The 21,270-nt window shown below is 38.6% G+C and overlaps 1 long non-coding RNA gene across 1 annotated transcript; it reads left to right on the plus strand.

The window, feature by feature from the left end:
- The first annotated feature begins 1,985 nt into the window (after positions 1-1,985).
- On the plus strand, positions 1,986-16,267 carry LOC116917599. Its single transcript, XR_006643329.1, has 14 exons — positions 1,986-2,079; positions 2,142-2,277; positions 2,343-2,609; positions 2,680-2,897; positions 2,970-3,789; positions 3,859-4,021; positions 4,084-6,496; positions 6,571-7,350; positions 7,404-7,621; positions 7,761-7,910; positions 7,977-8,537; positions 8,607-8,921; positions 8,997-10,806; positions 15,982-16,267. It is a non-coding gene; the product is annotated as an uncharacterized LOC116917599 (long non-coding RNA).
- Positions 16,268-21,270: the final 5,003 nt, after the last annotated feature.

Consider the following 21,270-nt stretch of genomic DNA (forward strand, 5'->3'; position numbering starts at 1 on the left):
AACATCTTTCTTTTCAGGTTTTTATCTTAGAATAATGGAATATAATTAATGGTACACAAAATAATGTTTACATCACACACAGAAAAGTTGAATGTCCAAGATTGAGTAGGGTTATCACCCAGCAAATTCAGCGATTTCAACCCCTACTAACATTTTACTAGACAGCCAAACATGTGTTGACAAATGTCATCAAGAATGCAGACACCACTGGAAATATATATTTTTGACTTCTGGAATTTAGTGAATATACTATGGTGTCAATCTAAGCAAGATCTTCAGGTAAGTACAAATACTTTATTCCTCTGCAATTGCACTCCAATGCACAAAACATGTAGAATTCTTTGTTATCTTTTTTAAATTTTTGGTAGGTGCAATCTGCTTTGAATCTTCAAAGGTGCTTAATCTTTGAGTATATTATTGCCAGAATTTCATACAAGATAACTTTATAAAGGTAAATCCTTGGATTCCATGTTGCATTATGATTTCCATAATGATCTCTGTCTGATGTCTTGTCATTTGGACTATGGTTTTACACTGCAATAATGGACCACAAAAATGTCCTTGGTTTTCCTATTAAATTCTGGGTGTGATATCCCCATCCATAGAATTAGTTCAGTGATTCACTGAATATGCCTTGTAATTACGGACAATGTGGTGTACTCTTCATCTTGATTAGGTGAGCTTTACTCTGAACAGTTTCAGAAACTTTCTTTGCTTCAAATATAAATTAATTGCAGGTTTCCATTCTTTCCTCGTGATTGCTGCCCCAGTTGTTTAACTAGATAAGGACAAAAACTAGCAAAAACACTCATTATCATTCACAAAGGAATGAGCTGCTGTGTTGCAGCTAGCATAACAGGTTACAATATTGTCACACTTGACTTGAAAACGTTTGTATTTTTCTTAACACAGAAAAAGGGAATACAATGATTACACGAAAAATGAATTGAATCATTACTTTTACTAAGCGTCTAGTTAGGGGAAAAGAGAGCGACTAATAATGGAAAAACAGTGGGTCTCATACTAGCTTTGAAATTACGCCCTCTCCCTAAGGTTAATAGATTTTGCTGCACATTCTAAAGCTATTCTGGAACTGGTAGCCGGTGAAATAGGCCCGCACAAAATAGGACCCTACAATATAGGCCCGTCAAATAGGACCTACAAATTAGGACCCTACAAAATAGGACCACTTTAAAAATATTTTTAAAGCTGTCCTATTTCTACAATAGAATGGGCCTATTTCTACCAAATAATTTCAAGTCTCATAAAAGCCTCGGAAAACATTTTCCAAAAATTGACCATCCTAGTCTAAACAAGAGATGGCGGCTTGATAGAAACAGGCAGTCTGTATATACTTTGCCTTTTTCAAACCGCTATGACATCTGATATCACTTTACCGTCTTGTTAATCACACGTAATTTAGCCGAATTTAAGTTTCAATTTTTTAAACATATTAACCGTAGCCATAACTATGAAGTTCATTTGTTAAAAATTTCAATTTCCTTTCAGAACTGATAAATTTTAAAGAATAAGTAAAGAAAAGAGCTCGCTCTGCAGTTTTTTCTCCCCTAGCTAGATCTTCCCTGGCCTTCAACGCGTCTTCCCTCTACCGATGCCAAGGCAATGCCCATTGCTTTGGAGATGAATTCAATCAAACAATTTCGATGAAATAATTTGTACGCTGTTTTTGATTACGTTTTTATTAACTATGAAATATATTTTAAAGCAAGAAACGAATATTTGTATAATATTTTAATACCAAAGCCTGGTTCAAAAATTCTCCATCTATCGGTAAAGGTCGCATGGTTCGATAGCGTTATGAAGATGGCGTCATCTGTTCATCATCAACCTCAGCGTTAATTTACAAATAAGAAAAAAGTAAAATTATCAAATAAAATTAACTTTCATGTACCTATTTTTTATTATTTATCTTTTTTAATATGTAAATTGCATTTTCTGAAACATTTGATTTGTTAGAAATCGATTTTGAATCGGTTTCATTTCAAGCAGACGCCAAGCATCAACAGCGTGGTCTGTGCTATGTGATTGCATTGTTACTGCTGGAGTGAGCAATTTCAGGTAAATAAGGTTATAATGTTGTCAATTTCTATTCCAATATAATATTAAATTTGGTTGTAAAGATTGCGTTATGATGGCGTGCCCCGTTAGCGTCGTGATCGGCGTGCCCTGTTAGCGTCATGGTTGGCGTGCCCTGTGTTAGCGTCATGATTGGCGTGCCCTGTGTTAACACGATATGTTTTATTTATTCGTGTGCTGGTATGTGTGTTTGCAATGTAATTGGCATCATTTAAAACTAGTTATTCTCCAAACTTCTTACATAGTGATTTCAACACCAGCATTGGTCAGAGGAGACTCGCAAGAAAAATGTTCAGCTACTCTGACGTTGTGGAAAGACTTCGCGTTTTCGAGTGCGCTCTTGTGCGTTTTGTCGACTCAACGTTCGACAATCAACGTAGTTGTTACAGCCGCTTACTTCCAAGTGACCGTGTGTTTTTCTTCACCATTCTTGCGTAAGTTCAACGGACTGGTGGTCGATTGAGCTTTTCACCATCCGTAAGCACTGTCTGGTTTGCAGATTATTATTTCAGGTAACAAGTAATTATTATTTTTTTTTTATTTCCTTGCTTTCTTTTTAACAAAAGCTTCTCTTTCTTCTAGCACTTATTCAGGCTACGCCAAGTATCGCGAGTTGTTTTGTATGACTCATGCGCGCCTTCTCTGGTGGATTGAGTCTGATGAGGACATTTTCCATCCAATTCCGCACCGTTCTGATTTCTACACTGAAGTAACACAGGCTGAAATGGATAATCGTGGACCATCAGACGGTCCACGATTATCGTTATATGTATGTTTAAGATGACCAATTCAACTATTAAGTAATCCATTCAAATTGTTTAACAGATTAGATGGAGTAATGCAAAAGTGTATCAAATTGCTGTTTTCTTTAGAATTTGTGCGCAGTATAACCGAAATTTTCTCGTTCACCAAGCAAGGAGTGTTAGCAGGTATCGAAAAAAAAACCTTGTTTAAAACAGCGAATGAGCAAAATTGTGCCGTTCCTTTCCTCTTCTGGAAAGAATGGCCAATGTTTTTCTCCGTGGTTTATGCATAGTTGAAGTAAACGAAGTTCATTTTTTCATCTTTTATTTTCATTAAAATTATAGAAAAATTGATTGCAGATAAAAAGACCCTTGGATTATCAAGTTTAGAGTTGACAACATTCGGTTGCTCTTGCAAATGGATTCTGAAATGAGAGTTAATCAGTCATGTGTTCACCTTAAAGGGAAACCTTCAGGTAAGTACAAGTGTATTCCAACTCATTTCCTGCATGAACAAATTAAGGATTTCAAGACAGGTGCTGCACTTAAATCCACTGCGGAAGCAATTAGCCAAGTAGAAGATGGAACTGGCTAGGAAACAACAGCAGAAATGTTTACCAGTTTCTTCCAGCCATTACGTCATACGTTGATGCATTAAAAGTTCCACATGTCTTAATTGAGAATTAAAGCTCGCTTCAAAGTTGTTTGTTGATTAGTATTTTTGTTTTTTTGCTTTATAGGTACTCCTTAGAGAATTGTAAAACGGAGCAGGCGGTATTACAACCTCTTTTTGTTATGTAACACACCGAGGAGAGACCAAAAAAATGTCCTTTATTTTCCGATTCAATTTTGGATCTGACTTCTTCATTCATAGAAACAGTTCTGTGATATTCTCGGGTACCTGCCTATGTAATTACCGATGATTAAGTGTACCCTTCACCTTGCACGGGTAAGCTTAACGCTAAACAGATTAAAAATTTTCTCTGCTTTAAATATTAATTATTTACTATTTTCCCAGGTTTCCATTCTCGCCTCATGAGTGTTTTTCAAGATGAGGACAAACTATAGCACTACTGCTTCGAATGTTAATTTGTCAAACGACCATCATTTCATGTAGTATCTTAGTCATGTAGCATCTTGGCACTGACAAAAAAAAATCAGTATCTGACATTTGTCACAAGGTAATCATATTTTTTTCTAAGTCAAAGCATATTATTCCATTTTCATATTGTATTATTCAAAGAACGTTCGTATAATACATGAAGAACATCAACACCTACGCTACTATTGCTAAAGAAAAATGTGCCCTCGTTGCGAAAATTGGTACCTCAACTGTTACACAGTGCTCATAATGATTAGTCTGCCTTGACTACTACAACTCGACAAGAAAAACTCCTAGGAGAGTACATTCTTCAATGTGGTGAGTTTTTTCGTTGTCGTTTCAGGGCTTATGTCATACGATAGCCATTCTTTAATTTAATTTTTTGTTATTGCGGAAACCGTTTTGAAGAATGAGCGTCGGTGTTCTCAATTTCAAATAACATCAGTTAACCTGTTGGCTACCACCCATTTTTATATCGTTAACACGATCTTAAGGGTAACGGTTAACGTTATTCTTTAAGCTTGCAGTTAAAATGAGCTAGTTAACCTGTTGGCTACCACCCATTTCACGAACATAAGAATGATGTTTAACGTTATCCTGTAAGCTTGCAGTTTAACTAAGCTAGTTAACCTGTTGGCTATCACCCATTTTTAACCCGTCAGCACGAACTTAAGAATAACGTTTAGCGTTATCGTTAAGTTTGTAAATTAATTAAAATAATTAACCAGTTGGCTACCACCCATTTTTAACCCATCAACTCAAACTTAAGGATGAAGGTTAACGTTATCCTGTAAGCTTGCAGTTTAACTAAGTTAGTTAACCTGTTGGCTACCACCCATTTTTAACCCGTCAGCACGAACTTAAGAATGACGTTTAGCGTTATCGTTAAGTTTGCAGATTAATTAAAATAATTAACCAGTTGGCTACCACCCATTTTTAACCCATCAACTCAAACTTAAGGATGAAGGTTAACGTTATCCTGTCAGCTTGCAGTTTAACTAAGCTAGTTAACCTGTTGGCTACCACCCATTTTTATCCGGTTAGCTCGAACTTAAGGATGACAGTTAACGTTATCCTTTAAGCTTGCAGTTTAACTAAGCTAGTTAACCAGTTGGCTACCACCCATTTTTAACTCATCAACTCAAACTTAAGGATGAAGGTTAACGTTATCCTGTAGGCTTGCAGTTTAACTAAGCTAGTTAACCTGTTGGCTACCACCCATTTTTAACCCGTTAGCACGAACTTAAGAATGACGTTTAGCTTTATCGTTTTGTTTGCAGATTAATTAAAATAATTAACCAGTTTGCTACCACCCATTTTTAACCCATCGACTCAAACTTAAGGATGAAGGTTAACGTTATCCTTTTAGCTTGCAGTTAACTAAGCTAGTTAACCTGTTGGCTACCACCCATTTCACGAACATAAGAATGATGTTTAACGTTATCCTTTAAGTTTGAAGTTTAACTAAGCTAGTTAACCTGTTGGCTACCACCCATTTTCATTTCGTTAGAACGAATCTAAGAATGACCTTTAGCGTTATCGTATAAGTTTGCAGATTAATTAAAATAATTAACCAGTTGGCTACCACCCATTTTTAACTCATCAACTCAAACTTAAGGATGAATGTTAACGTTATCCTGTAAGCTTGCAGTTTAACTAAGCTAGTTAACCTGTTGGCTACCACCCATTTTTAACCCGTCAGCACGAACTTAAGAATAACGTTTAGCGTTATCGTTAAGTTTGCAAATTAATTAAAATAATTAACCAGTTGGCTACCACCCATTTTTAACCCATCAACTCAAACTTAAGGATGAAGGTTAACGTTATCCTGTAAGCTTGCAGTTTAACTAAGCTAGTTAACCTGTTGGCTACCACCCATTTTTATCCGGTTAGCTGGAACTTAAGGATGACAGTTAACGTTATCCTTTAAGTTTGCAGTTTAACTAAGCAAGTTAACCTGTTGGCTACCACCCATTTTTAACCCATCAGCTCAAACTTAAGGATGATGGTTAACGTATCCTTTAAGCTTGCAGTTTAACTAAGTTAGTTAACCTGTTGGCTACCACCCAATTTTTATCCTCTATCGACAGCATGGTAATACTGATTCTCATAATTTTTCATTTGACAGGCATTGCCTTTATTGTCTAGTGCTAAAAATCCAAATGTAGGGATTAACTTTGAGGATGAATCTTGTACCCAAGTTGAGTTTCCCGAGCTGTATTACTGTTTTCAACTTCGTTTCCAAACTGTTTTCACACTTACATCCATACTTTTCTTTTCAATAGGAAAGGATTTTGACCATACTATTGTGGCAATTTACGGTTTAATTCAATTATATTTGCCTGGGCACTGCTGGATGCCCAATCCACTTCTATGACCATATCCTTTAAACTTTCAGTTTAACCAAGCTAGTTAACCTGTTGGCTACCACCCATTTTTAACCCGTTAGCTCGAACTTAAGGATAACATTAAACGTTATCCTTTAAGTTGGCAGATTAACTAAGCTAGTTAACCTGTTGGCTACCACCCATTTCTATCCACTGTCGACAGCATGGTAATTCTGATTCTCATGATTTTTCATTCGACAGGCCTTGCTTTTATTGTCTAATGTTAAAAATCCAAATGTAGGAATGAATTGCCAGGATAAAAGCTGTTAGGCCACAGCTTCATCGCCAATTCAGCAATATACTGTTTTTCCCTACTATTTTTGCCGTGATCCGCTTGAAATTGCGTTCCAAAAGAAACAGACTGTACACTCGTTATCCATCAACAGGTTAGCAAACTGGATCCAACAGTAAGCTTCGAGTTTACTTTTATTTTACGTTTTTCTGTTACTAGTAGTCGATCGAGTGGATTTAACGTTTATGTGAAATCCACTCAATCTACTCATAGAAAACAGGAACGTAGCGTAAAATAACAGTTTTTTTAGTTTTTTTTTACAGGGTAAAGAAAATAGAGACAATGTATGGACATGGGCTTTTGATGCCACATGTCCTGAATCTTCTTAGCAATCCATCGAGTGACATACTCGATGAAATGGCAAATGAAGACTGTAGCGAGATTCAGAACGGACACAACTTTAAATACGATAAAAGCAAGGTCATCAACAGCAAAAGAAGGTCAATATGGGGTGTGTAAAAAAAGAAATTCTCAAGGTAAGCAAGGGGTTGGAATTTGAGGGTGATTCAAGGTTAGTGTAGAGGTATGTAGTTCTTGGTACTAGCTATTTAGTCTAGCATGAGATTAATGTGTAAATGACCTTAAATTAGTTCATGGTGGTGTGCAGCTACATGAGAAAGCAATTCGTATGAAAGGCCAATGAAAGGCGACAGGGATGTTCGTCACAGTCTGCCAAAGCCACGTGGGAATTCCGCTGACATTTGAAAATTACCACCTTTCATTTTTCTGGTATACAAGATATTGTATACCAGAAAAATGTTATGTTCATTTTAGATTTTCAGCATTTCCTGATATAGCAGATTTTGTGAAAATACGGGTTGCACATCATCTGATACATTGACAACGTATTCAACATTTTGAGGTTAAAACTCTTTATTGAAAACAACAACGACGATACACGATTGTGAAGACAAAAAGAACTGCGTCGTGCACTCGGTCGTGCACTCGGTCGTGCACGTACTGATCGAGACAACAATAACACAAGATACGGGTAAAACTGGTAAGTCCACTGCTTCTTCTTCGTAATTTTAAACTACGACACCAGCAATTTGAGTCGAATTGGTATCCATGTTCTGCATTGGACCTAGATCCTATTCAGTGAAATCTAAATTAACTGATGTTTCTTGTGATGAAAATAGATTTTAATAGTATGGAAAAGCGTTCGAAAATGCAGCAGAAACATCGACAATACTTACTGGGAATGCAAAACACATAGCAGTGGAGCCAATAATGTTGAAGGTGAGTGGCGAAATGGCAAGCCACAAAATAAGAAACGGGTTGAAAATCAGGTTAAAGATGAACAAAACGATATAGATGTAAGGGAACACACTACTGAAGTCTATTAAACTCCTTAGGTTATTGCGAAAACGACGGAAAGAGCAGCTAGTGATTCCAGATGGAGGTGGCCCTTCGATCTCGGTCACCTGTACCGAACTATCACCTTCGATTGTTGAAGCTGAAGTCACATCAGCAAAAAAAGTTGAGTCTTCACTCGCCATGGAATGGACTACAGAAAGCAATACGCCCACCAACGCGAAAGTAAGTCTGGAAGTTGAAAAAAGCATTCTCGTCGTTTCAACGTCAGTTATGGACAGTAGGATTTGCACCGTAGCATTACCTGGAACTTGGCTTAAATATCCAACACAGTGAAAGACGACATAAGGTTGGGTCAGCAAAAAAAAAAAAAAGGGCTGAGAAAGGTTTGCTGATAAACTACTGACGTTGGAGAGTGGGTTTTCTAAATATTGAAGGGAACCATTAAAGACGGAATAGTTTTTGGCCAGATTTAGGGGAGGGTAGTCTCTTTCTACCCTTCAAAGAAAAGGAAGAGTCATGTAACATCGCTTTTACAGTTCTGTTCCATATATTTTTCGTATCAAAGATAGAAATGTTACGTCGCGCTGATTCCAGTTTTTGTAAAAAGCACATTTCTCATCCTTTTCCAACCCGGTGTTTAAACACATTGTAATTCAAACCTTTATTAGGTCCATACATCCAGTAGTATTTGAAGACAACAGCAGTCAACGAAGACAGTATGTTAGTAGTGACTTGAAGGCTGGTTGAGGTGCTGTGTAGACAACCTAGTATCTTTTTACTGCTCAAGTTCAACAGTTATTGGATGGTGATACTCCTATCAGAATCGAAATACCTAGGGGTAGGAAAATACCTAAGATTATTTTGATTATCTTTCGATCAGCAGCAGAGCTAGTTGCAAGAACCCCATTGTACCACACATTGTTGTCTTCATTACTTCACTCAGCGGGTAATAGCGATGAACACCATCACTATGAAAATAAAAGGTAAGGGTGTGTACAAATGGTTTTTGTTCAATAATTTTTCTTAATTGTTGGTTCTTGTTGTGTGTTACATCTAAGATGCCTTCCTGTTACTTTGACTGTAGTGTAACTATAGCGGATTGTTGTTGACCTGTCAACATACTACGGCTTGCCAGTGGGCTTGATTCACGTCCAAATAGTGTTATCCAAACGTAAGTTAATCCCTCGTTGAAAGAAGGTGTTTAGAACGGAGACTGTTCGCATTTGGGTAAGTAAGAAATTGACTTACAAGTCCACAGCTTTTGGATTATTATTTGTGCATGTGTTCTTTGTTTTGATTTCTATGACAGTGTTTCATATTCTGCATGGGCTGTCTGTGCTATTTCCACCCATCTGTTATGGTAGTTTTGTAATTTGTAGTGTATACTTTCATCAAGTGCGCTGGGGAAAAAAATTGCAATGTGCTACAAATCTAGCACATGTTGGAACACAAGGTCGAAGTTTTTTTGTAAACTTAACGAAGAAAGACTCTTTCATTCTCTATTGAGTGCCCTTTCACGTGTCTGACTTCTAATATTTTACGAACCATCTCCTTAAAGCAATGGCCACATTTTCTTGTAGTATTTTCTAACACAAACTCCGGTTTTCTTGCGTCAAACCCAAAGCTTAATCGGAATATGGAGAGAAAAAAAAGTCAATTCCAAGAAATCTCGTACAGTCAAACTACTTTACAGGTGCAGAAGTCTATAAATTTCTGGAACAACGGAAGGGCAAGTAAAATAGCTGTTTTTATGCTCGCGTTTAGTAAACTGGTTTGGCTGTCTGTTAGGACTCGATACTCATTTACTGTCCGTTCGACGGCTTCGAACCACTCCATCAAGCATTAACAAACCTACGGTAACAATTCACTGCTGTCGGTCCGTCAAATGGAATCAGGTCTGAAAGTAATCAAGCGTCATGCAATGCCTGTATCATTCATTTAATGAAAGTTTAATTTATTTATTGGTCTCATCCATACTTCAAAGACATTTTTAGTCTTCTTTTTCTTTGTCACATTCAATATGGATCTTGAGTAGACGTAGCAATGCACCGCTACTCGTTGGAGCCAATATCTGGTAAGTCAGCAAAATGTAAAACAAAATAATTTTCTTTGGCTAGTTGAAAATTAGACCTAAAATTATTTTATGTAACCTCCGAACCTTTCAATGTTCGTTTATAACTTTAAATTATTTATGAAGTATCGTCTGTTATAATTTCGATGATAACCCTAGGCCCTAGGAATGATTAGCAGACTTGGGCGAGTCGCCAGATGTTTATAAAAATGAACGCGCCCAAGTTATTTTGGACCTTTCAGGCTTTCAGTTATATCTTACACGAAGTATATGTAAGAGTTCGATTCTGTGTTTTAACATTTGATATTTTGGAAAATTCATACATTTAATTCAAATGTGTATTATTAGAAATAAATGTTGTTTTTTTGTTTTTTTTTGCCAACTTCTCATTCTCGCGTATTTGGCACTTTTTGCACTGTTTAATCCCAAGCTGACAACATGTGATAATGTCGGTGTGTGACGAGAAAAGAAAGAAAACCAAGTTACTTTGTCTCAGACGAGCTTTGGCGCGCTTTCTATTGACTAAAACTTTCGATCTGGGAAACATGTTTGGCTTGTTAACGTCTGAATTATTTTGTGCTAAACTGCTTGTGTTTTCTGTTGGCTATTGTCCAATCGACATTTGGTAAAAAAAAACACACAAGACTGAGAGAACCCAAGACAGGGAGTTAAAATCGAGATTCTAATTCAGCAAGTGATACAGTGGCTACGAGATATCCAAATGCGACACGAGGTGAAATTTTGGGCCGCCCCCAGCTGACGCCATTCGAGGAATAGATAGTTGCAGCAGGTTGCAGGTAGACAAAAAAACTTGTTTTATTTTCAACTGTGATTCTTAGAAACCTCTTTGATTTTCTTGTCGTTTTACTGTTCACGTCACAATCTTTTTAATCGCTGTCTCCATCACCTTATTTTTTGGCTTGGGTGAATTTCTCTTTTATGTAGTTGGCGCCATGGTTATTGTTTTATTCACAGATGATAATGACTGATAGACAAGTTACCTAAAGAACTACTTTATCCATGTTCTTTTAGTTTCACTTTTGAACATTTAAAGCCATTCAATGTAATTAAATTCGCATGTCGATGAAATTTTTAAAACATTCCAACCATGTTGTTATGGTTATTGACGAAAAGTGTTGAATTTGGTCGCTAGATAGCGTCAGGTCTTGTTTGCTTCCGGATTCTTACCCACGAAAAAACGCGGAACCAGCGAACACTAATTTGATTCAATACCCTCAAATGCAATCCAATTAAGGAGGATTAAGCTTCACTGATGGCGGAACAATCCCCTTCTATTACGTATTAAACGTCAAAACAGGTCTGCATTTCAGTTTTGCAAGCGAAATGATTCAATTAACTCGCAATGCCATGCATTAAGAAATTGCCTTTATCGCATCCATACATCATCATGATAATAGCACGAGAAAATCCTCTGTCGTTTCAAATAGAATCCAATCAAAATTAATGTTTTTTTTTCACTTTAATTTTGTAACTAAAATTAAAGTTGAAAACACACGAAAGTTTTGATGACATGATAGGCATTCTGCAACCGTAGTAGGTTAGGTTAACTTTATTTCGCCAGCGTCGTTGTTGAGTAGATGATATGTCAATAAATGTCGAGTGAGGGGATTGGGAAACCGGAAAGGCAACTACCGGCGCGCCCTATGTATGAAAAGTTCCGTGTGTCTGTGTGTTGATTTGTAATTGGATGGCGTGGGTTCTACTACATCATCTACGGATATATCCGAAAGGTTCAATCAACACCACTTGCGTGATATATACAGTTTTGCTATTAGTTTTCTAGAGACGCTGCTGCTGTTGCCACACTTAATGAAATCGGTTTGCCGTTTTGCCATGAAAACGAGACTTTTTTTTCTTCCCCCCACTTTCTTCTTAGTTCCCAGGGTTGGATTGTTAATCATTCTGCCACTTTGCGCAATATTACGACCGCATAGCTCATTGGCTACGTATATATTGTAGTTTTGTGTTTAGCTGCTTTCATAAGGGCTGATTGAACGAATTAGAAACGAGTTGAGTGATCTTTCTAGAGGTCTCTCTCCAGCTGGTCGAACATCTGTCACCCCTGGACGTCATCATGAACTGCTCGTTAATCATCACAACTCTGTGATTTTGAACCGGATCGATGGGTATATGTCGCTGGCCTCAGCCGCCGCCGCCCGTGAAAAGGAGGAGAACCGGGCAACTTTATAGCCTATTATGATCGGATCCTTCGGAGCAAATTAACTCTGCTGCCGTGGCAGGCAAGGCTTAACGAGCGTGAGCACAGCCGTGTAACAACACTCTGTGTGTGCGCAACTCCAAGCAACTAATGAGATGGCGAGGTCGGCCAGAGAATTGTTATTGCGCGCTTCTCTCTTTGCCTGCGTGTGTGCTTGACGGGCTAACTTTTTAGCAGAGGGAGATACAGAGCCATCTGTCGGGTGAACGTTTCAACGGTTGAAATCGATCCGGCGACGGAGTTGCGTGACGCGCAACGATGGATCGACTTCCGTTTCGTTTGAAAAACACGCACATGTACACAGCACCGTGTGTCCCACACGCCAGACAACCAATTATTATGCAACAGCGGGAGGAATATAATCCGTTGGACTTGATCAAGTGGTTCTCTTAGGAATAAATAAGGCCAACTTAATTTGATGTCGCATGAGTGATCATTGATGCCCGTGCTCCCTCCATCTACCGATAGAGTTGATCTGATCTTGCAGTTTTTCTGTCTTCTTAGAGGTGGATCAAACTTGATCCACGTCAAAAGCGATGCTGCAGCAGCACCAGCTCGTTATAATAATGCGCAGCCGGTAATTGGCTATCAACATTTCACTGTGATGGCTCCGGTCCAGAACGGAAGCCTTTCACCCTCAAGTCTCTCTCTCTCTCTCTCTCTCTCTCTGCTGCTCTCTTATACTATTTATAGAAAGTGCCCGTTTTCTTCACTTAACGAGTCGCTTCTCTTTCTCCTTTTGTCCCATCTTGGATTTTAACAGGAATATATATGAGGCAAGACAGGCCAGTTTTTCTTCACTCGACGAAAAATGTCACACCTTTTCTTTCTTTCTTTTTTTTTCAAAATTATTCCCTGGCAGCAGCAACAACAAAAAATCGTATGTGGAAAGAGAATTAGGAAATCGATATGAGCGCTACATAGTTAATAAAGTCCAGTTGAAAGTTGTTGTATGGCTTGCGTGATGATGAAACATTCATAAATCGGATTGATGAAACTAGACGACAGGAGATATGTGGGTGGTGAATGTCGGTGGCAGGTTAAAAAAAAAAGGGGGGGGGGCGTCTAATACGTGGAAAGAAGCCATTTTAAAAACGACGTCCACGTCAGGACGGGCAACTTATCTATTCTCCGTTTATTCTATTTACGTAGCACTTGTACTTCTCCCCTTCAGGAAATGGGTATAAAAAAACAAAACAATTTAAAACATTCATTTTATCGCCTGCGGCTATAATTAAGAGCATAATGTTGGATTTTCGGTATAGAATCACTGATGAATTATGTACACGCGTAAGTATAGACTCTAAATCGATAGCTTTCAAAGTTTGGTTATCGTGACTTTGGTTCTTCTATTGTTAATGTGCATCTCTTTAGAAATGTACCCCGGTTACTATGGATGTTTTTCAGTTTCTAAATCACATTTTAAAATAATTGCAATTGATTTTAAATTGAATAGATAAATTCGCTTTTATTTAACATTTTTATTTTAATCTTCAAAAACAAGTAGCCAAAAGAGTCGAAAACTGTTTCAGAAACATGCAGATTTCTTGTTTTTTTTTCCCCCTCTCAAATTGATTCAAAGATTTTTCTCTTATCTATTAAAAGAGAAAAAAAAATGAAATCCCTCTTTTTTATTTAAAGTTTTTATTATTTAAAATTTTTCGTTAGTTGCAGGGCATGAGAGTAGTTGGAGAAGTGCTCTGGATATTGTACACTCAACTTTGCTATTCCTTTTAATCCCGACCGAAAAACTTGAGTGCTTGCTGCTATTTTGCTGTTCAAGTCAAAAGGAAATGGAAACTAAAAAAAAAAAAAAGGAAATCAACTGACGCAAGTAAACATAAACGATGTGTGTTGGAATTTCTTTTGCCTCCCCTATTATAACTCTGTGTACTGCCATCTCGTGATGGATGATACCCAACAAAAAGAAAAAGAGATCGTAGCGACTACAAGTAATCCGCCAAAAAGAGACGGATGTCACGCCAATCGGCTTGATGACGGTGCGAAATTCCATCCGACACAATCGGCCAGCAATGATTCATTGGTACCCTTCCACTCCGAGTCATCCTTATCGATTCCCCCCCTTTTCTTTCCCATGATTGGGATGCGTACAATAGACACCGCTTTCGCTACATCCGGATATGTGGGAAACCGTTATTCCTCTTTTTCAAATCCAATCTAGACAAGTCTCTACTGTGAATCATCTTTTTCCACAATTTCTATAGTCTATCATAAAGAGCACAAGAACTTTTTCAACATAAAATCAGCATTTTAAACGAATTGATGAGCACCACTACTAACTATCGTGTATCCACTATTCCAATTGTATTTAGCCCCCCCTTCCGAAAAGGTCCTCTTTAACAAGGGGGATGAGATAAGGGCAGCCCTCTGGTTCCTTCTTCTATGTGTGTACATGTGTGTGTGTGTGTGTATAACTGAACATTGCGCAGGATTTGGTAATTGGACTCGTGCGGGCTCTTCCTAATGAAGTCCCGGGCCGCCGCCGCCGCCGCCTCTCTCACTACGACGACCGAAAAGCTGGAGCTTGTTAAGAGACCAAGGGGTGGGACTCATCTCCTTCTCTCATCATCACTGTTTAGAAAAGACGGCTATAGAGATCCTTGTGTGTGCCAAAAACTCGTCCAGCAGAATATAGCTTATACAATCAGCTAGGACTCTTGCCCTCCCACTTTTCTCTCTCTCTCTCTACGTTAGAAAGTACAGTATGTACATATCTTTACCTCCTCCCCAATTACCCAACCTTCCACCGTTACTAACTTTGCCCCCTTCCTCCCTCCACCAAACTTTTTAATGAAGCTCATTTCCTCCTTCTCTGTCTCTTTTCCTCCGTTTTCTTGTGGTACGCACGTCCCCTTGCATCCCGCACGGGAAAAACCTTTTTTTTTTTTTTAAACCCACTCCGGTTCCACCGCAAAACTATTATTGTGCATCTCCCCCATATATATACTGTATGCGCTTAATCAAATGCATGTGTGGTGTCATGTTGCCCATTCCGTCATATACAGAGACGGTTACAGTAATTAAACAAACACAAAAAAAATGGTGGTGGGGGGGAGAGGGACGAGTAAAAACAAATACTTTCGTGAAAAATGGCTGACCCAGCTTGGAAATATCCTTGAAAGAAGATGGAAAAGTATATAATCATCAAAAGCAAAAATCTAATCATCGTCTAAATAAGGTGGCCAGCAGCTGAGTATTTTTTTTTTTTTTGCGGAAGGATAGTTATATAGCAGACAGAATAAAGACGCAATGCAATCAATACTGCTAATTAGATCTTTGAGTCGCCGCCCTTTTTCTTTTTCCTTTTGCCCGTCTCTCTCTCTATTCTCAGATATAATTGCCCCAGCACGATCTCTCTCTCTCTCTCCCAAACCCATTCTACAGTACTTTCACCCGTTAATGATAACTATATATACGTGCTAGCTGGGATGTATGTGGGTGTGTGTGTGTGTGTGTGTAGTTTGTGCGCAATTCCTTTTTTTTTTCTTTCTTCAACTACTTTCTGTCTTGTACACGTAGACAAGCTCTCTCTCTGCTATATCTGACGTGCTATTTAGTAGTTAGTGTGTATACAGTATAAAGCCTATCTTGAAAAAAAAAAATAGAAAGTTTGGAAGGGTCTAGACTTTTGTGGAAGGGGGTAGTTAATTTGTCATTGATCGCGTTACGATGCATTTCAGGTTTAACTTTTTTTTCTTTCTTCTTTTTCTAGGAGATCCGATGTACTACTTGCCCCTTTTAATAAGTAAACGGGGTGAATGTTTACACGACCTCTTGGGTAACACAGCATCTCTTGGGAGTGACAGGTTAACCTAATCCGACAAGAAAAAGAGGACGATGACAACGAGGCAAAGGTTTCCCCTTTAGACATTCAACGGATAATCTTATTTGATGTACAGCACACACACGACGCTCAAAGAAATATTATCGTGTAGTACATGTCGGAATTTAACATGATGGGGCTTGTATTAATGCATTAAAACATTTTATTTAATTTTGTTTTTTTCGTCTAAATTCTTTGGTATAGACGTGAGCAGTAGAAAATGGCGGATTTATGGCACTGATGGCGCGCACCGGGATCGATTTAATAACCGGGATTACAATGCTTGAACACAGCGCATAATACGTACAAGTCTATCTATTAGATGGCACTAGTACACGGGCATTTCAAATACATAACACTTGCTCGTCCATTTAGGTACGTGAGAAAAAACGAGAGGGTATAAAAACTCATTATTTTTTCTGTTCTTTTATCGTGAAAAAATGTTGACACGCTCCGTCTGCCATCACAACGCATATTATATATACCTGCAAAATGATGGGTAGAAAAGAAAAAAAAAGGGAAGTTATCAATCAACTTGGAATGTCTCTCTCTTTTTTTTTTAATCATAAAAACTAGGCCAAAGTTTAATTGACTGTCTTGTATATTTGACGTCATTTCGTTCCGGCCTATTCGTTTAACTCTTTTATTCTTGTGTGTGTGTTTTTCACGTGCAATAATATGCAAATTTAGACAAAATTTGTGATTTATTTTAAAGGTCGTGTTGATGAATCACGTACGTACTCTGAAAAGCAGGGAATATAATAATAAATAATAACATATCAGTCTTCATGGACTTGCAATCAAAAAATCGCCCGCCAAGTTTTATAATTGCCTGTCGACCGTCTGCGGGTGTGGAAACTTTTGACACGGTCTCGCCAGTGTTGATTGCACGGTATTTCATCTTATCTTTTTTTGTTTTTTGTTTTTCTGTTTTAGCTTCTCTTTTGTTTTTTTCTGTTTATTCGATTTTTTGTTTTTCGTCTGCTACACATGACTGAAATTCCTATGCAACATTTCAACAAAAACGAAATTTTTAGGTTCCCAGTTTAAAATGTTTCTTGTCGTTTGACAAGATATTTTTGCCGTAATGAGTCGATAACATCCAAATGGCCAAAATGTGTGGTGGCGGCGCGATGATCGCCCAACGATCCTCTTCTTCTTCGGTTGACGGCTATTTTCCCTTACATTCATTCATTCGGTGATTCTCTTTTGCTTTCACATTCATCCACAAAGCTTATGGCCTCTCCCTTTTTTCTTTTTATACTCGTGTTACTGGTGGAAAGGGGGGGGGTGGGCTGTTGCGCTGTGTGTTGCCCCTCACACACTCACACACACACACACACACATACAAAAGAGGAGGAAGGGGAGGGAACCGGTCCGCCAGCTGTGTGAGAGAGAAAGAAAAGGAGAGGGGGAGAAGAATAAGATGAAGAATGAATAGAAAGAGAAAATCGGATGAAAAAAAGGTGGGACGATGAGGATGAAAGAGAAAGAAAAGAGGGAAGCGGCAGCGGGTGGGATGCGCAGCCGCCGGCAAAATATCATCACCCATCGACGATACTTTCAGAGTTTGGGGCATATTCAAAAACGTTCGACACATTCGCTTTGATACTCACAGACATTTACTTGAATACCCAACCGTCTTAATTATGAACGAATGAAATATTCGAACCGTTTAAACCCAAAATCAATCGGAAAAAAGTAATAAAAATTGAAGCGAAAGCTTGATGCAAAAGTTACGAGACAAAAGCTCAGCCACCAGAGTATGCATGGTCATTTGTCCGCCAGAGCGCAGCACATTGGCGCTATCCCCACTGCCCAAAACCGTTCAGGTTCTCTCTTCCCAAATTTTCTGTCGTCAGTGTCGCCTCGCATCACGGGCTCACCAGGTGGCGCCTGGCATAACTCTCGATCGTTGTTGTTTCAACCCTTTTTTTTTTTGTTGTGTTGATTTGGTACTTTCACAAGGAACGTACAAGTTGAACACAACGTGAACGCAAAACGAGGGAAATAAACCGAAAACAAGAAGCAAGACACAAAAACCCCGACATAACAATCGACCATCTTGTTTGCAAGAGTTTTTTTTCTTTAAACTCTCGTGTCTGTGTGTCCATTGACGTGAATTTGCATCGAAATTGTCTTGATGTGATGGTCCGGTTTCTTTTTCAAAGTGATACATCACAAATTCGAAACGTGATCATAAACCCGAGACTCGTAATAATTTAAACCTGCCTTTTGTTGAAAATCAAAAAAACGAGTGCAAAGCGAAAACAGACTTGGCTTTTTTATTCTCTCTGTTACTGACACGCTCCTGTTTTGTTCTAACGGATTACGTACGTCAATTCCACGTACACATTTTGTGTGTTCATCAAAAAAGCATGTGTTGATTGCCAGGTGAACCCCACAAAGTGAGCGTGAACCATGTCCAAAACTAAAGAATCATTTGAACACTCATCAATTCAACTTGCTCGCATAATTTAACAAAAAGAACAAAGGACAACAAGAAAAAGTAAATAAATTTGGCGGGTAATTTTTCAACTATTTGCCTACCCTTCCCCCCTAGAATGATCACACTACCCGAAAAGTGTCGTATGTAAGTTGTGTATACATGCGAAACGGTTAGAGATAGACGGCGGCGTTGCCAAGTGTCTGGCATTAGCCAACTATTCGTGGCGTGTGTGTGTGTGTGTGTGTGTGTGTGTATCGAGTGTTGAGTGTGTGTGTGTGTGACACTGAAGAAGAAGAAAAAAAACAACATCAACATTTTATTTGTGTTTCAACACGTGGTGAGTTTAAAAAAAATTTTTTCATCACCTTGTAAATGATATTCGGTGTGACCTTAAGAACGAAGGAAAAGATTTAAAAATAATTTATTTTTTCTTTTTGTTAAATGAGACGCCGCCTTTTTAATATGCGGTCAAATTTCGATCGTGTGCAGTTCCGGGTTTTATCTTTCAGTGTTTGGTGCGTGCGTTTAAAAGAAAAAAAAAACTTGAAATTCTGCCTGCCGGTTATTGTTGAAAGGCAATCTAACGAGCGAATGTGATTGGATTACTTAACAGATAGAAATCCTTTTTGCATATGTATATATATATAAATAGCATGCAATGCGATTCGTGTGTGTGTGTAGGCGGACTAAAAGGATAGCCGATTCATCATCGAGTAGGTGGAATCGCTCCATTACCAAAGCTCTTGAATTTGAGTTTGGAACGGCCGATTAACCGTGTGGTCTGTCGACGGTCGTTTAATTATTACGCGCCACGTTTGTTTGTGTGCACGAGGCCAGCATCACCGCACGCGGCCAACACAAGAGATCCATCAAGGTGATGGACTCTTTTGGCCGTCCAAACAAAACCTTCCATACTTCCCCTTTTTTTTTATTCTCTTTCTCTCTGGTGTGGAATCAGTGGCCATCTTGGAGAAGAAGGTCTTTTCGTTCAGGTGGAGAGAATGGGGGGGGGGATATTCTTTTTTCGGTATGTTTCGTACCTTGAGGCGAGATTGTCCAGCAAACTGGGGAAAGGTGGGAATAAAGAAGAACTTTTGAAGCCCTCCCTTTTTTTTTTTTTTTCTTTTGAAGTTTTCTTTAACGAAACAAAACGCAGCAGGGAATCTTCTATGCACGGAGAGGAGGAGTAATGTTTTCAAAACGCCCGCGCTGTGGCTGCTGAGGGCTTGACCTCTTTCTCTTCTTCTGCTAGAGGAATTAAAAACAAAAAAAAAAAGTCATAAAAAGAAAAGGTTCTACCGCCGACCTTTTTTTTTTTTACTCTTTATTAGATTTACTTCATGTCAATTCGAGAATTTGAAAGGGAAAAAAAAAATGGCGCACAAACAAACGATGCCGAAGATTCCGAAACCCAAATGCCTTTTCGCCAACTTTGGTGAAATAACTTGAAAAACGTTCGTCGTGAGTTGGTGTGTGGTGGCGCATATTTTATGCCGGAATGAAAAATAGGAAAAAAATACGTTTTTTTTTTTTTAAGAAATAGATAATCGTGTTAAACGGACAACTTTCCCATGTCCCAAACATTGGGGCATTTTCTTGTTTTCCGAAGGCTGGGGTGGTAAAAATATAAAGGGAGGTTTTTTTTTCTTTTTCTTTTCCCCCACTAACTATTTTGAACCCCCCCTCTTCTTCATTGTGTGTCCCCTAAACTATAGAAAACATTCCTCGAGGAACCTGAACCCCCCCCTCTCAGGTTCCTCCCTCTTCAAGTTTCGTCTTTTCTTCCCAACTTTTTTGTGTGCTTCAGAAGAACCCCTCTGCTATCCCACTGTTTCTCCTCATCAAACATTGTGTCCCCCCCCCCTTTATTTTATTTTTTAAATAGATATTTTCTAATTCCATCAGGAAAAAAAAAAGAGAATCATTTTTTTTGGGGGGGGGGGTTGGGGGGGGGAGTTCATTGAACGAGCGGAATCAGTTGAAACAGGTAAATCAATCAGCGATGGAAGAAAGTAACACATACTCAATTCATCAAGGTGATCAAAGCTGATGGATTGTGGGTCGGCCAACAAGTCAGCAAAAGTCGAATTTCATCAAGACGGATGAGTGTGTGTGTGTGACTTGAACGTCGGGAAGAGTCAAGTGCCAAAGGCTTTTTTCTTTATCCGGATGAAGGGAGAGAAAAAAAATAAAATAAATATATGTCTATATCTCGTGTTACTTGAGCAGGGGGCAGATGGCGTCTTGAGGTCTGGTGCAGTTTAGCATGACGGGAGGGGGGGGGGGGAGAGAACTGGCGGTCCGTTTTTATGTGGAAATTCCCGTCCCGACACACAATGAAGTTTCTTTCTTCTTCTCCCCTCCGCTGTCCACGTCATCGTTATAAAGAATAAATAAATAAAAAAAGGAACAAGTTGGTTAAGAACACAATATTGCCTCGAGGGTTCAATGTCGTTCACTGCCACCTTACCTTCAGACTGATTGAAATCTCCACACGACGATTGCCATTTTTTTTTTTCTAAGTCGAAGTGTTGAATTCACACGTTGGGGGAGCTGCTGATTGAAATGTTTACCTGTTTGGACGCAGATTATCATTATTTTATTTTTTTTTTTACAGGTGTGTCATTTTTGTGTGTGTTTTGATATCGTTGTGGGAGATTAGACGCGCAGAGTTGCCGTTACTACACGTGAATACTCTTGTTTCTTTCCCCTCCAGTGAAAACTATTTT

This window comes from Daphnia magna, linkage group LG2, assembly GCF_020631705.1.
Source record: "Daphnia magna isolate NIES linkage group LG2, ASM2063170v1.1, whole genome shotgun sequence".
NCBI lineage: Eukaryota > Metazoa > Arthropoda > Branchiopoda > Diplostraca > Daphniidae > Daphnia > Daphnia magna.